Source organism: Odontesthes bonariensis, chromosome 15 (assembly GCF_027942865.1).
Source record: "Odontesthes bonariensis isolate fOdoBon6 chromosome 15, fOdoBon6.hap1, whole genome shotgun sequence".
NCBI classification, from domain to species: domain Eukaryota; kingdom Metazoa; phylum Chordata; class Actinopteri; order Atheriniformes; family Atherinopsidae; genus Odontesthes; species Odontesthes bonariensis.
Window position 1 is genome coordinate 27242731 of NC_134520.1, and position 13708 is coordinate 27256438.

Here is a 13708-nt window from a genome sequence, read left to right on the forward strand (position 1 = left end):
TCTCTCTGACATGCAGCAACCACTCAGTCAAAGCGATAACTACCAGGTGAGCACGACACCGTTACGCACTATGATGATTCCACCTTAGAACAGAACACAAGTTTTAGAAACCATACGTAATCTTTTACATCCGTCAATATTTCCACTCGGCCCCCGAAGCGTTGTCTGACAAACACAACATCAACACCAGAGTTTGGGTGCCGTGCCCAAGGACACTTTGACATCTGAACTTGAGGAGGTGGGGATCAAACTACCAACCCTTTCTCCTGAAACACTGCCACCCCGTCTCTCACTCTCTTGCTAGCTGTCATTTATCTCTTTGAGGTCTTGTTTCTCAATAAAATTCACAAGATCAATGAACAGGGCTCTATGTCCTCTTCTTTCCAGCAGATCACATGCCACATTCCTCCATTTCTCTCTTAATTTGTAGGGAAGTTTCAGGATTATGCTCCGCATGTTAGAAGGTATGTCCAGTTCACTCATGTACATCACTTGTTCCATTAAGTTTGAACATCCTCTGAGAAATAAAGAGAGTGATTGCAATCCTTTTACATCCTCACTTTTTACTGGTGTCCAGTTCATTATTTTTTCCATGTAAGCAGATGCAATTTTATGCTCATCTCCAAAGTGCTGTGCAAGAAGGCTCTTGCCTCTTTGATAGCCTTGATCTGTGGGAAGATGTTGGCAGCTATGCACAAGATCCCTTGGATGCCCCCTGGTGTACTGTTCAAGGAAGTGCAAACAGTCGCTGCCATTATTCGTCTTCATCTCCACTCCATTTTCAAATAAATAAATGACAACATTTTGCTGAACTAACAATGCAGTGATTTCATTTTGTTTTTGCATAATGTTCACCATATCAATTTTGTTGTTTCCAGTTTGAGTTTGTGAGTTTAAACTGTTTCCCATTTGATGTCCGAGGCGAGCAGTATGAGTTACTTGTGGCAGCTTTGCATTCATTTGCGCAGCAGATCTTTGTCTTGGCCTTACTACTGGTGCAGGATCAGGTACGGCAAGAACATTTTCATGAGGAACAAAGACGTTGGCTTGGGGATTTAGTCCGACGGATCTTTGGGCTTTGCTCCTTTCCAAATAAGAGTTCATTCCATCTGACCGTTTTGAACCACACTGAGATGCCTTATTTTCTAACACCTCGAGCATTGCTGTTGTTGCTGCCGAGTCCGAGTCCAAGTCCAAGTCCAAGTCCGCTCGTACCCATGGTTACTCCAAAGATTTTCTTAGTCCTATTTGACCATCTCTGGTTACTCCACAAACGCAAAGTCCTGCACACATTTGGGAATGCTGCAGAAATCATACATATTAGAAGAACTGTCATTTTAACACGCCATCTCCATTTGAAATCAAATGTAGCATGCTTGAAAACACACTATGTAGAATCTTGGATGTTAAGTTGCAGTATTTGATCAATGAATATGGTTCGTTTGTTATTGCCATTTTATAGAATTCTGAGAAAGCCAAGTTTCCCTTGACTTCCACTGGGAGGCGCCAGTAGCCAGTAAATGGCGATGCACGCATTGTAAATAACCAGGGAAACCCATACTGAGGAACACAAAAATGAATGAACGTCATTAGGACCAACACATTTTTTTGTGTGTTGCACTTTTTTTTTTTTCTATTCCCTCTAAATCTGATATCACAGCCATTATCAACCATTAGGCTCTATCTGAGTCTGACTTATTTGGAAATACTGATTATAACCCCATGTGTAGGCCTATGTTGAAAAGAATTTTGGTCTGAATTCATTGTAGGCTAAATATTCCACTAGGTGGTACAACATCCCTCTGTCTAGACATCAATGCTGTGGATTTACCTTGTACACGGATGTTTAAGTGTGTAATGCTACCCCAACTTGTTTTTCATGGAATAGTTAAACTCTCATAAATAAACAAAGCCAGCTGCACTGAATGTTTCTTCAGAATAGTTTTTAGTGCAAAAATAGAACATACAATGTGATTTAATGCACACTTTGATAGAAGATATTTAACTGTGGCGAATGCAAAGAACAAAAACACAAAAACTAAGTCAGCAGCAGTAAGTGCAAAAATGTCACAGTATCACACAATAGAAACATAAACTGTGTAAAATATTGGGCCTTTTCAGAAGGCCTAACAATATATAAAACTACAGAATACAATAAAAAAAGGTGCAGAGAGTTGCACAGATCTGGAGAGAGTGAAAAACTTTTCTTACGTTGTCTTCTTCTCTGGCTTGACCCTTGGCAAATTTGCGTTAAGAAAGACGAGTGCTTGGACATTTTTAGGCTTGAGGCGACTTCTTCTTTCAGAGATCAGTTGTCCAGTCTTGGAGAATATTCTCTCAGAGGGAACTGATGTTGCCACCACACAAAGCTTCTTGGCCATCAACTTGCTTAGCCTTGGGTATACAGGGGCTCGGCTTTTCCACCACTTCAGGGGGTCTTCGTGTCTTGGTAGGAGAGGCTCCTCCAGGTAGGCTCGCACCTCCATTATGGCATCTGCAGTGGGGTTCCTGGCTCCTACTGTTCCAGCCACCTGCTCATAGGGGTGATGGAAGACATGACAATGGATACCATATTATATTACATTAGATCCAACTTTTGTCATTACACACATAGCAATAAAAGGCACTTTTATTACTAAATAGAAGTGTCAGTAGATTTGCATAGGCTATGTGCAATGTGGGCAGTATGTAGCCTACCTGTACAAACGAAATGCATTTATGATATTATTAGACTGAGACTAGATTTAGAGGTAAAAAGAGAGTAGTTGTTTCCATCCTTACTTCTTCTTGGAAATAGCTCCAAACAATTGATGCAGCACCACCTCCTGCTCCTTCCGCTCCTTCTTCAGCTGGTTCAGCTGGTTGCTGCTGGTGGCTGGTCTGCTGACTCTTGCAGCTGCGGTTGACACCCTCTGAAAGGCTTCATCTGCCACTCTGCCATCTGGGAAGGCCATTCGTTTGAATCGTGGGTCCAGTGCAGCAGCATCAGATAGTATGGAATGGGCTTCGATTCTGTGAAATTGGGCTGACATGCTGTCGGACAAACACTGTAGCATATCTTGTGCTGCTTTCGTTGTTGTGCTTTGTCGGAAATCAGATGTGGCTCTTCGGAGTCCCCTGGCCAGGACTATGACCTTAGAGGCAGTCAAATACCTGAGAAAAATAAATAAATGAATACATGAATGAATGAATAAATAAATCTTAATCAGTTTACTATCACTTTAAAGTTACAGTTTTAAAGCTGAAACAATGATAGCCTATACTAACATTGTTACAAATATCTGTCATATTTATAATATACGGTTTTATCAAGTACATGCATAGTAGCCTACAGAAATCTACTGGTGAGATGCATACCTTTCTGCACTTAGCTCGACGGTCACCTCTTCAAAGGGCTGCAATATTGCGCACATCTCTTTCACAGCAGTCCATTCCTCTGGGGACAGGTGGTCTACGGGTGCGCTGGTGATGGCCAGTGTGGAGATGATGGCATCTTTACTCTCCAGGACGCTCTTCAGCATATAGTATGTCGAATTCCATCTGGTGACGCAATCCTGCTTTGGCCTCCGTTCCTCGAGGTTGATTTGGGATTGGGTTTCCCTCAGTTTTTGCGCACCCACTGTGCTGCGGTGGAAATACTCGACTGCGGCCTTCACCTTCTCAGTTATGGAATTAGTGGTCTTGAGAGCATCGCGAACCACAAGGTTTATTGTATGGGCCAGGCACGGAAGGTGCGTCCATCCGGGTATCTGTATGGCCCTCGTAACGTTGGCCGCATTGTCGGTCAGGCAGCATGTCACCTTTTCATCCACCTCCCATTCTGTTGCCACATCCATGAGCTTTTTGGCGATGTTGTCTGCCGTGGGCCGGTCACTGAACTCGAAGCAGTCCAGGAGGCAGGAGGATAGGGTGTAATTCTCGATGAAGTAACAGGTCACTGACATATAGGCGGTCGTCGTCCGCGAGGTCCGACAGTCGGTGGTTAGAAAGACAGCCGGCGCTTTTGCCACTCGCCCTTTCAGTGCTGCGGCTTCCCTCTGGTACATAGTTTGGCATCTCTGGGTTAAGGACCTCCGACTCGGAAGACTGTAGGCAGGGTTAAGAACCTTTGAGTAGGATTTAACACTTTGGGGTCTAAAGCCCACCGGTGGGCATTTTTGACACATCTCCAAAAACACATCTGTAATTCTGTGAGTTTTTGTCATTGAAACATATAAGTGACACCATTAAAAACCTTGAAACTTCTAGTTTTCAAATATATATATTTTAAAATAAATTATATAGCTGGCCCTTTTTAAAGAGAGTGAACAGAAATCTTTGGATTTTCTGTAGTCTCAGGCCCCATCCACACGTAGCCGGGTATCTGCTAAAACGAATATATTTTTCTACGTTTGGACCTGTCATCCACATGAAAACGCATAAAAACGCATCGTAAACGAATGTTTTTAAAATCTCCGGGCAAAGTGAAGATTTTTGAAAACTCCGTTGCAGTTGCGTGTAGACAGAGATAACCGGAGTTTTGCGTTTTCGAACGTCACAATATGCGGCAAAACAACAACAAATCTGCTTTAAAGTCTAAAGTGCGACCTTTGTTTACTGAAGAAGCATGGATGCCTTGAGAACTATGGTGGTTATTGTTTACTGCCTTGATTTTACACGCCCAAGTCGTACTCCCAGAGGAATGACGTGACAATTTCTCATGTCTCGGTCCTCAGTCCTCTCGCTGTCGGAATTATTACGTCCTCATATCGAGGGGCAGTCCACTGTCATGCGATCACCTGTCAGTGTGCTCAAAAAAGTTGCGTGCACACTTTATTATTTAGCTGACGAGGGCAGATTGCGCAAAACAGCAAAAGCATTTGGGTTGTCAAGACAGGTGAAAACGCAGATGTTCGGTTATGTGTGGAAGGAGTTTTTTTCGAAAACGAGGTAATGTGGATACAAATTATTTTATAAACGGAGGGGGGGAAACATTCGGTTTTAAAAATACCCGGCTACGTGTGTACATAGCCTCAGACTGCAGCAGCTTCCGAGGTCACACCTATCGCTATTCACATGTAAAGTACCAGGTGATTGAGTGGCTATTCACAGGTGAGAACACGCCCCATTCAGCCAGCATGTGGGGGAAGGCAGCAATGTCCTGCCAGTGACAGACAATTATCACATGGAGAGTGACAGGGGGGTGGGGGAAATCAGGGGTGTTACACACCCATCTAATTAGTATGCAACTAACAGAGACACTGACTGGAGTTACAATTACTTTTTTACAGTTTGTGCGAAAACAAAAAAACATTTCTGACTGCACTTTTTACTTTTATGCAGCCAACACTTTTGTTTACAAGGTTCAACCTTCAAAAGTCTTGGCTAGATATATTTATAGTGTGTTTTCTTGCACTGTTTGAAGACCTCTAAAACTTGTTTTTTTGTACAGTTGTGTTTCCCCTCAATTTAAATAAAACTTGTTTGTATTACATTCACTTCACTCTCATATTGTTTTTTGTTATGCTTTTCCGAATACAACCATATGTGTCACTTTTGCATAGATGTTTACAGTTAGTTGAAATACTTGAAAATGTCAAGGTGGTGACAACTGCCTCAAAGTCTCTGAAAAGGCCTTAGACCCCAGAGGGTTAAAGCCTTGGTCCTCCACTTTTGAAAATGGCTGGAATTCAGTAGCCACCATCTTCGCCAGCTCTTCGTCGATCCTCTCCTGTCTCAGGGGGGTCAAAACAGGGGGTAGATATTGCGACAAGGATGTCTGCTTCCTCTTTGGAGCTGGAGCTTGTGACGATGGAGATGGAGGAGGTGGTGGTGATGATGCCTGGCCAGGCGCAGATGTGGCACTTGTCTCCGAGGCAGCTGAAGTTGACGCAGAGGATTCATCATCACTGTCCACTTGTGTCCTTACGTCGCTCAGTTGCACGGATGGGTGCTGCGTCCGTAAATGCCTATGTAAATTATTTGTCGATCCTGACCTGAATGATGTGTTTTTTTTTTGCATAAGTTACATTTAGCTTTGGTATCCCCCTCAGCTGAAAAGTGGGTCCAAATATTGCTCTTCTTTCTCTGGCTCATTTCGAAACAAATTTGGCTGCTTCCCTTTCTGTCCCTTTCTGCGAGCAATGAGTGACTGACTGTCTGACTAGATTCCTATTTTACTTTCCCCTCACGTTCTATGTGTGCACGTGTCGGCGTGGCGCCGCTTAGGCGCTTATTTTCGCAGCACGAAGGCCTCCCCCCCATACAGAAGTGTCAGTGCTCACTCAGACACTCACTGCTCATGTGAAGGGCACGTGCAAGCTGCCTGCGCCCTACCCCCCCTAGTCGTAGTTGTCCTGTGTGGGGGGAATCCGCAACTAGATGTCCCCTGGGAGCTGCGTGAAACACGCATGACAAAAAAAAAAAAAGAACGAGAAATAGAACGGCTCCCGCGCCGCCGCGACTCGGCTCCCTTCGTTCATATCAAAGAGCCGTTCAAAAGAACCGGCTCGTTCGCGAACGTCACAACACTATCATGTAGTATGCTGAGCGCCTCCTCGTAGTACTGAATGAACAAGGCAAGCTGCGCGTTCACAGCATCGGAATTTCCATCTGATTCCATTAGGCCGCGGATTTTATCCATACACTTTTTAGCTTGTTTCATTTTTGCAGAGCGGTTTTCCTGGCAAGTCTTTATGTAAAAGCACATTCCTTTAGGTGTTCATTTAATTGACCGTTTTGATGCAGGCCTTTCCACTTCGGATTTCGCTTCCGTATCAGTCATTTTGTTACAAACTTGTGTTTTGAATAAAGTTCAGAATGCGCCAGTGAATAAAAGCAGAAAGTGGGATGTTATCTTAAACAATGCCCTTTTTAAAAACAAGCAATCCTCTTCATCCACACAGGTTGCAAATGCAGACCTTTTTTTATCGTGCTTATTTTTTTTATGAATGAGCGTGGCCTGGCGCGTAAATCAAACAAAGCGCGCAGCAGTCAAGGCAGTCGGTTTTAAAAGTCCAAGGAACTTTTCAATGAGATGATTTTCACCGTTTTCCTATACGGCTTTTTAACTGTTCAGAAGTGCACATACCATGAGTTCTTTGTTCTGGGCAAGGCCTTCCTCCCTCACGCCACCAAACAATCCATGAATGGCGACTGAGCGAATCCTTCCAGTTTTTCCATCGGATAGGCTATTCCAATAATGTCCGAAAGATCCAGATACAAGGAAAGCGTTTTCTTTAATCCATAGCGCAGACTTTTCTTGGGAAGACTTTTTTCCTTAATCCAATTACTTTGGCGGGTTTTTTACTTGTTGTAGTGGCCGTTTGTCAAACAAATCAAACAAACACTTCAGGCACCATGGGCAGGTAATGTACGCAGGCAAGACATAGTCCAATTTCCAGGCAGAAGATTCGAGTTGAGCAAACAACATGGTCTCTCTCGCACTGATAAAAAACCATATGCCCATCACCCAGGTGCCTACACAGATTACCACCTTCTTCCTACCTATATACAGGTGTGCCTACGCCCACTACTGCCCCCAGGTGTTCAAATCATATCAGTAAATAAATCAAAGAAAAAGACTAAACCTAGAAAGCAAAGCAATTAACTAAACAAATAACTAGACAATAATATTAGCAAAATATCAATAATTATTGTGAGCAAAATGATAATGAAAACAATAAACAAATTAACCATTACATTTACCATTAGCCTACTCAAAAAGAAAAATAGTATAGCTCCAACAGACCCTAACATTAGAGCGATAGCAGTAATAACTTAGTAACTGAGGCAAAGTTATGTGTTACCGAAATGTGGCTTTCTACATCGACATTTCTTTAACAAGAGCCCGCTGGAGTGAGGATACCTGGATCTTCAAGATGTTCAGTTGTTGTTTGTCCCAGTTTGTAGTGTCCTCGCTGACATTCTCCCTGCCCGCTGTCTCCCCGCTTACAGCCTTATCAGTGCATGCATTGTCCATCAGATCGAACTGGTCATGGTCAACTTGAATATCTGAAAAAGAATCAGAAGAAAAGAACACACACACTCGTTAAATGCGGAAACGTGTATGCAAGCTAACTAGACATGGGTTGAATCGGCCGCTATCAATTCAGTATTGTTTTCAGACTGCACAGAGAGTGAGAAAGATTTAATGGTATAATATCAGTCATGGTCAGACTTCACGTTTGCAATTGTAAACTTTAGTAAACATTACCAAAATGAATAATAATGCTGTCAATTATTATTTTGATTAGCCAAAAGCATTGTCACTTTTAGTGGAAATAAATACCTGCATATAAAATAAAGCAAGAATTTATAACATCCAATAAATTGATATTTATGTACATGGCACATTAACTTTGTAGCTGCATTTTGCACTCCTGTCCTGTCGGGGCACTCTGGTGGTGTGAAGATGAACTTGGTTGGGACAGCATTCGGTTCGAGTCTCCTCAGGCCATCTGCTCTGCCACTCTCATACTGTTTTTCATCAAAGTGGTCCTAAAAGGAAAATGACAGTGACTTTTTAATGGAAGTAAATGAATTGCAGATAAAAGAAAAATGCAAATGTATTTACAAAAGCTATCAATAAGTTATCATGTATTCTTAACCAGACATCTCTTATTTCACAAACACATGGATGAATAAAACTCTCATTTCTAAATTGGCCAAATACACACAAGTTCAATACATCCAAAATGTTCATGACTAACTACTGAATTCTTCACAAAGTTACAGTTTCTTTGCCAAATACATAAGAAAATGATAACGCGATTGACAGTATGGGATGAGGCTATGGACGTGAGTTTCAGTAAGATGTAAATTGCAGGGGAAACGGACCATAACATTAGCCCGATAGCAATAATAACTTGGTAGTACCCGAGGCAAAGTTACGTGTTTTCACAAGTACAGGATGAGGTTTTAGTCAGATGTCAATCGCGGGAATAAAGGACCATAACATTAGCGCGATAGCAGTAATAACTTAGTAACTGAGGCAAAGTTATGTGTTACCGAAATGTGGCTGTCTACATCGACATGAATTAAATGCACACGTTTTCACAGTAGGTGTTATATTGGATCCGAGTTACTGTTGTTATGACAGTAGCTGCTAATTTTCTAACTAGCTACAGGTTAGCATAAGGCTAGACTAACTTCAAACTTAATTCATTTCTTAAGCGGTGTCAGGAGTTTTTGAGAGCATGGTATATATTAACGCTATTATGACTTTATTTTTGAAGTAATTGTTAATAAAAGTCAGAGAAAACAATTACATTTACCTCACACAACACGGAAAAATCTGTCGCTTTCCAGTCCTTCCTTCTGACCTTAAGCTCACATCATTTCCTCCGTTTTTTGTCACGGGGGAAACGGTGTAGTTGTTTCCCCTGACCCGGTCTTACACTACAGCCATGTGCACTGCAGCTTGGCATTATATTGGCATAACAACTAATAATAATTTAATAATGTAGTTGAAGTGTTCTGATATAGCTCACTGTGATTATCGCTTTATGAACTAGGAATATTGGGAGCCAACATGGCGTCCACGAAACACGTGACCAGCCCAGAACCAATCAGCATAGCTGGAATGCAACAAGGACTCATGGGAGAGAAAATTTACCCCCAAAATGGGCTACAGATGTTTTTAATGCACTTGTAATGACGTTGTGATAACACCTGTAGAGATGCTTAACTCGAATCTTTTGGGTGATCCGGGCTGATCGGATCATTTCAAGGAGGTGATTCGAGTTATACGGATCACTTGAATCACTTGAGTCACTTATTAAAAAAAAAAAAAAAAAAAAACCTTTCTGCCGTTAAGTGGCTATGTACCTCGCCTTTTTTTTTTGTCCCATTTATCAATTCATTTTGATAAATCAAAGAGCAGCCTACGGCTACAAGTTCACTCATTTATTTTTGTCAAGTAATAATTCAATGCCATTTTATCTGAAAGCCAGACATGAAATGATTATTTTTCAACGACTGTACAAGATGCATGAAGCCACGCTAACCGAGCCTGTAGCGAGCTACAGAGGCTTCAGCAGACGGGTTGACGAGTCGACAATCCTTGCTGCCGGCAGAATCGAAACTTAAAAAGATCCGAGTTGGCACGGATCCGCTACTTGCCCGTCTGACCGCTGAATCGCTGGCTCTGAGTGACTCAGCGGGTCAGACGGGCAAGTAGCGGATCACTGCCAACTCGGATCTTTTTAAGTTTCGATTCTGCCGCGTGACTCGACTGGCCGTGAGTCACCCAGAGCCGGCATGATTCGCCCGACTCAGCTTGCGAGCGAGCAGAGAGATAGAGCCGAGTGCGCCGCGACCCGCGACTCGCAGAGTGATCGTTCGAGCAGTACGAGTCAGCGGGGATCCGTCCCGTCCGGACGGATCGCAAGTCAGGACGGATCAGTAGGGGGCATGGCTCACTTAACCAACAACAAACGGGCTCGTGACAAACGGGGCGGGACTAGCTAGCTAGCACCCAACTACACCAGTTCTAACATGATTATTACAATTCTTCCTCTTTATTTTTTTATTATTTATCACACAAATACCAGTCTGTGAAAACTACCAGTCTGTGATTGGCTGGTGGCGTGGCTCATTTATACAACTAGGAGTTGCGAGCGAGCAGAGCCGAATGCGCCGCGACCCGCGACTCGCAGAGTGATCCGTTCGAGCAGTACGAGTCAGCGGGGATCCTTCCCGTCCGGACGGATCGCAAATCAGGACGGATCAGTAGGGGGCATGGCTCACTTAACCAACAACAAACGGGCTCGTGACAAACGGGGCGGGAGTTAGGTTTCGTTTCACTCAGTGTGTGCCTGTGACTGTGTGTTCGTGACTGAACTAGTAGGCAACTAAAGAGGGATATATATATATATATATATATATATATATATATATATATATTCCGGTTTCATCATTTCTCTCACGACAAAGGTGCAAGAGCGCTGTAACTGCCATTTGTTGACATAATGAAATGCCGTCTGGCTCAACTTGGGCGGATCTTTTTTTTTTTTTTTTTTTTTTTTTAAGGCGGATCAAATGCATGCCACCATCCGGTCTGCCCGGGTGACGTATTTATCCGGGTTGAAAACCGGATAACCCGGATTTTGTTACAGCTCTAAACACCTGTGCACCTTACTCACCTCCCTTTTCCCTGCTGTGTATCATAGAGCGGTGTTGACCGCGGTACCGTCACTGTGAACGAGAGAGGGTGAGAGGACTATAAATAGCGCTCGTAGCCGTTGATTATACAGGTGATCAGAGCTAGCTGTCTGGAGCATCACACTGATAGACATCTCTGTTGATCTGGCGTGGCATCCCCGCCACTTTCACTACGTTCACAAATCACAATACACACAAATAGAATAAATACATCCATGTAGGTCCACCATAAGTCAGTGCAAACTCAGATGTCTATCTTGTGAGGGACAGGCGGTGCTTGACAGGTGTTAGCTGCTGCCGGAAGAGCTAACAGTCAACCAGCAGCAGCTCTGATCACAATTTTCATTTTATTCACTGGAAAATGCTCACGTCTTTTTTAGCCTTTTTCTTGTTCTTATTTATTAACAAATAACAAGAAAACATACTTTATCATCCAAGTATCTTTCTTAATATCTTTTAATTACTGCTACGGCTTAGCTTTGGCGAGCTAAACTTAGCTAGCTAAGGAACCATAACGTTAGCCTGTTCAGGCCATGGTTAAGGCCATTGTGGGCGCTTTCCCACCATAGTCCTGTGATGAGCACAGCTCAATTCTGGGTGGATTTCTGCATGCCCGAGACTCGTGGTGTGAGCAGTATCGGAGCGGAACTGGAGCGCATTTCATCAAAACTGGCTCCATGCTACAACTATATTTTGCAGCTCCGCTCCGTTCACATGCTCTGATCAGCACACCATGCAGCCGTGCAGCCACAGTGAAGTACGCAACAGACCATAACATTAGCGCGATAGCAGTAATAACTTAGCAACTGAGGCAAAGTTATGTGTTACCGAAATGTGGCTGTCTACATCGACATACATTAAATGCACACGTCGTTTTCACATGTTATATTGCATCCGAGTTACTGTTGTTATGACAGTAGCTGCTAATTTCCTAACTAGCTACAGGTTAGCATAAGGCTTGACTAACTTCAAACTTAATTCATTTCAGTGAATGTGAGCGCGTCTCCGTGTCCGTTTGTCTCGTGTAGCCCTGTGATGGACTGGCGATCTGTTCCCTGCCTATGGACAGCCGGGATAGGCTCCAGCCCCCCCACAGTAGCCTACAAGTTGTTGCCTGATACCTTTAGATCGCATTTACTTGTTGCAGCCATAAGGTGACAGAATATCACTACAAGTGAGAACAACAATATTCAGTGTTTTTTTGTGCTTGCTTTTTCTCTTATATTCGCTTCCTTTTTTTCTATGATTTTTTAATAATGATCATCCTCACTAAATAAAATACAAATTATTATTATTAAGCAGTAATACTATATAAGTGTTCAAAGGTTGAAAAAAAAATAATAAAAACCTTGCTGTAGTGTAAGACCGGGTCAGGGGAAACAACTACACCGTTTCCCCCGTGACAAAAAACGGAGGAAATGATGGGAGATTAAGGTCAGAAGGAAGGACTGGAAAGCACAGATTTCTCCGTGTTGTGTGAGGTAAATGTCATTTTTTCTCTGACTTTTGTTAACAATTACTTCAAAAAATAAAGTCATAATAGCATTAATATATACCATGCTCTCAAAAACTCCTGACACCGCTTAAGAAATGAATTAAGTTTGAAGTTATGTAGCTAGTTAGAAAATTAGCAGCTACTGTCATAACAACAGTAACTCGGATGCATAACACCTACTGTGAAAACGACTTGTGCATTTAATTCATGTCGATGTAGACAGCCACATTTCGGTAACACATAACTTTGCCTCAGTTACTAAGTTGTTACTGCTATCGGGCTAATGTTATGGTCCGTTATGGTCCGTGCGATTTACATCTTACTGAAACTCACGTCCATAGCCTCATCCCATACTGTCAATCGCGTTATCATTTTCTTATGTATTTGGCAAAGAAACTGCAACTTTGTGAAGAATTCAGTAGTTAGTCATGAACATTTTGGCTTCAAGATAAGCTGGGGAACAATAGTCTGTTAATGGGGGGGAGAAAGGAGAGAAGGGGGAAGAAGGGAGGGGGAAAGAAAGAAAGAAAGAAAGACGAAGAAGAAAGCGGCTGATCCCAGAGTCGCGAGTTCGATCCCACCAGTCGCATATTATGTTTTAATGAAACGGCTCAAACTATAGTATTGTTTTAAAGTATGTATAATGTATATAAAGTATGTTTATTTCCTAAAGCACTTTCTGAGTGAAGTGAGTGGTAAATTGTTCCTAGTTTATGCATAAAATTATTACTAATATTTCAGAATCAATAGCAGCTCATATTTATTCACAGTAAAAGATCATAGACCTTATCTGTTTTTAAAGAACCAAATATTTATTTGTCAACAACAAAAAGAGTGAATTAAACAATTTTAACCTAAAAAAACTAAAAACTGTGAACAATCTTAGCATTTATTTTACAAATTTACAAATTTTAAACAGTTGGACTTTGTACACAATTACAATAACAAAAATCATGTAGTATCACCATTAAATAAAATAAATAACCCTCTGTGAAATAAATTAAAAGATTGAGAGGTCTGAAACAGCAGTAACTATACAATAAAAAAAAGTTTGTAAATGCTAAAAAAGTA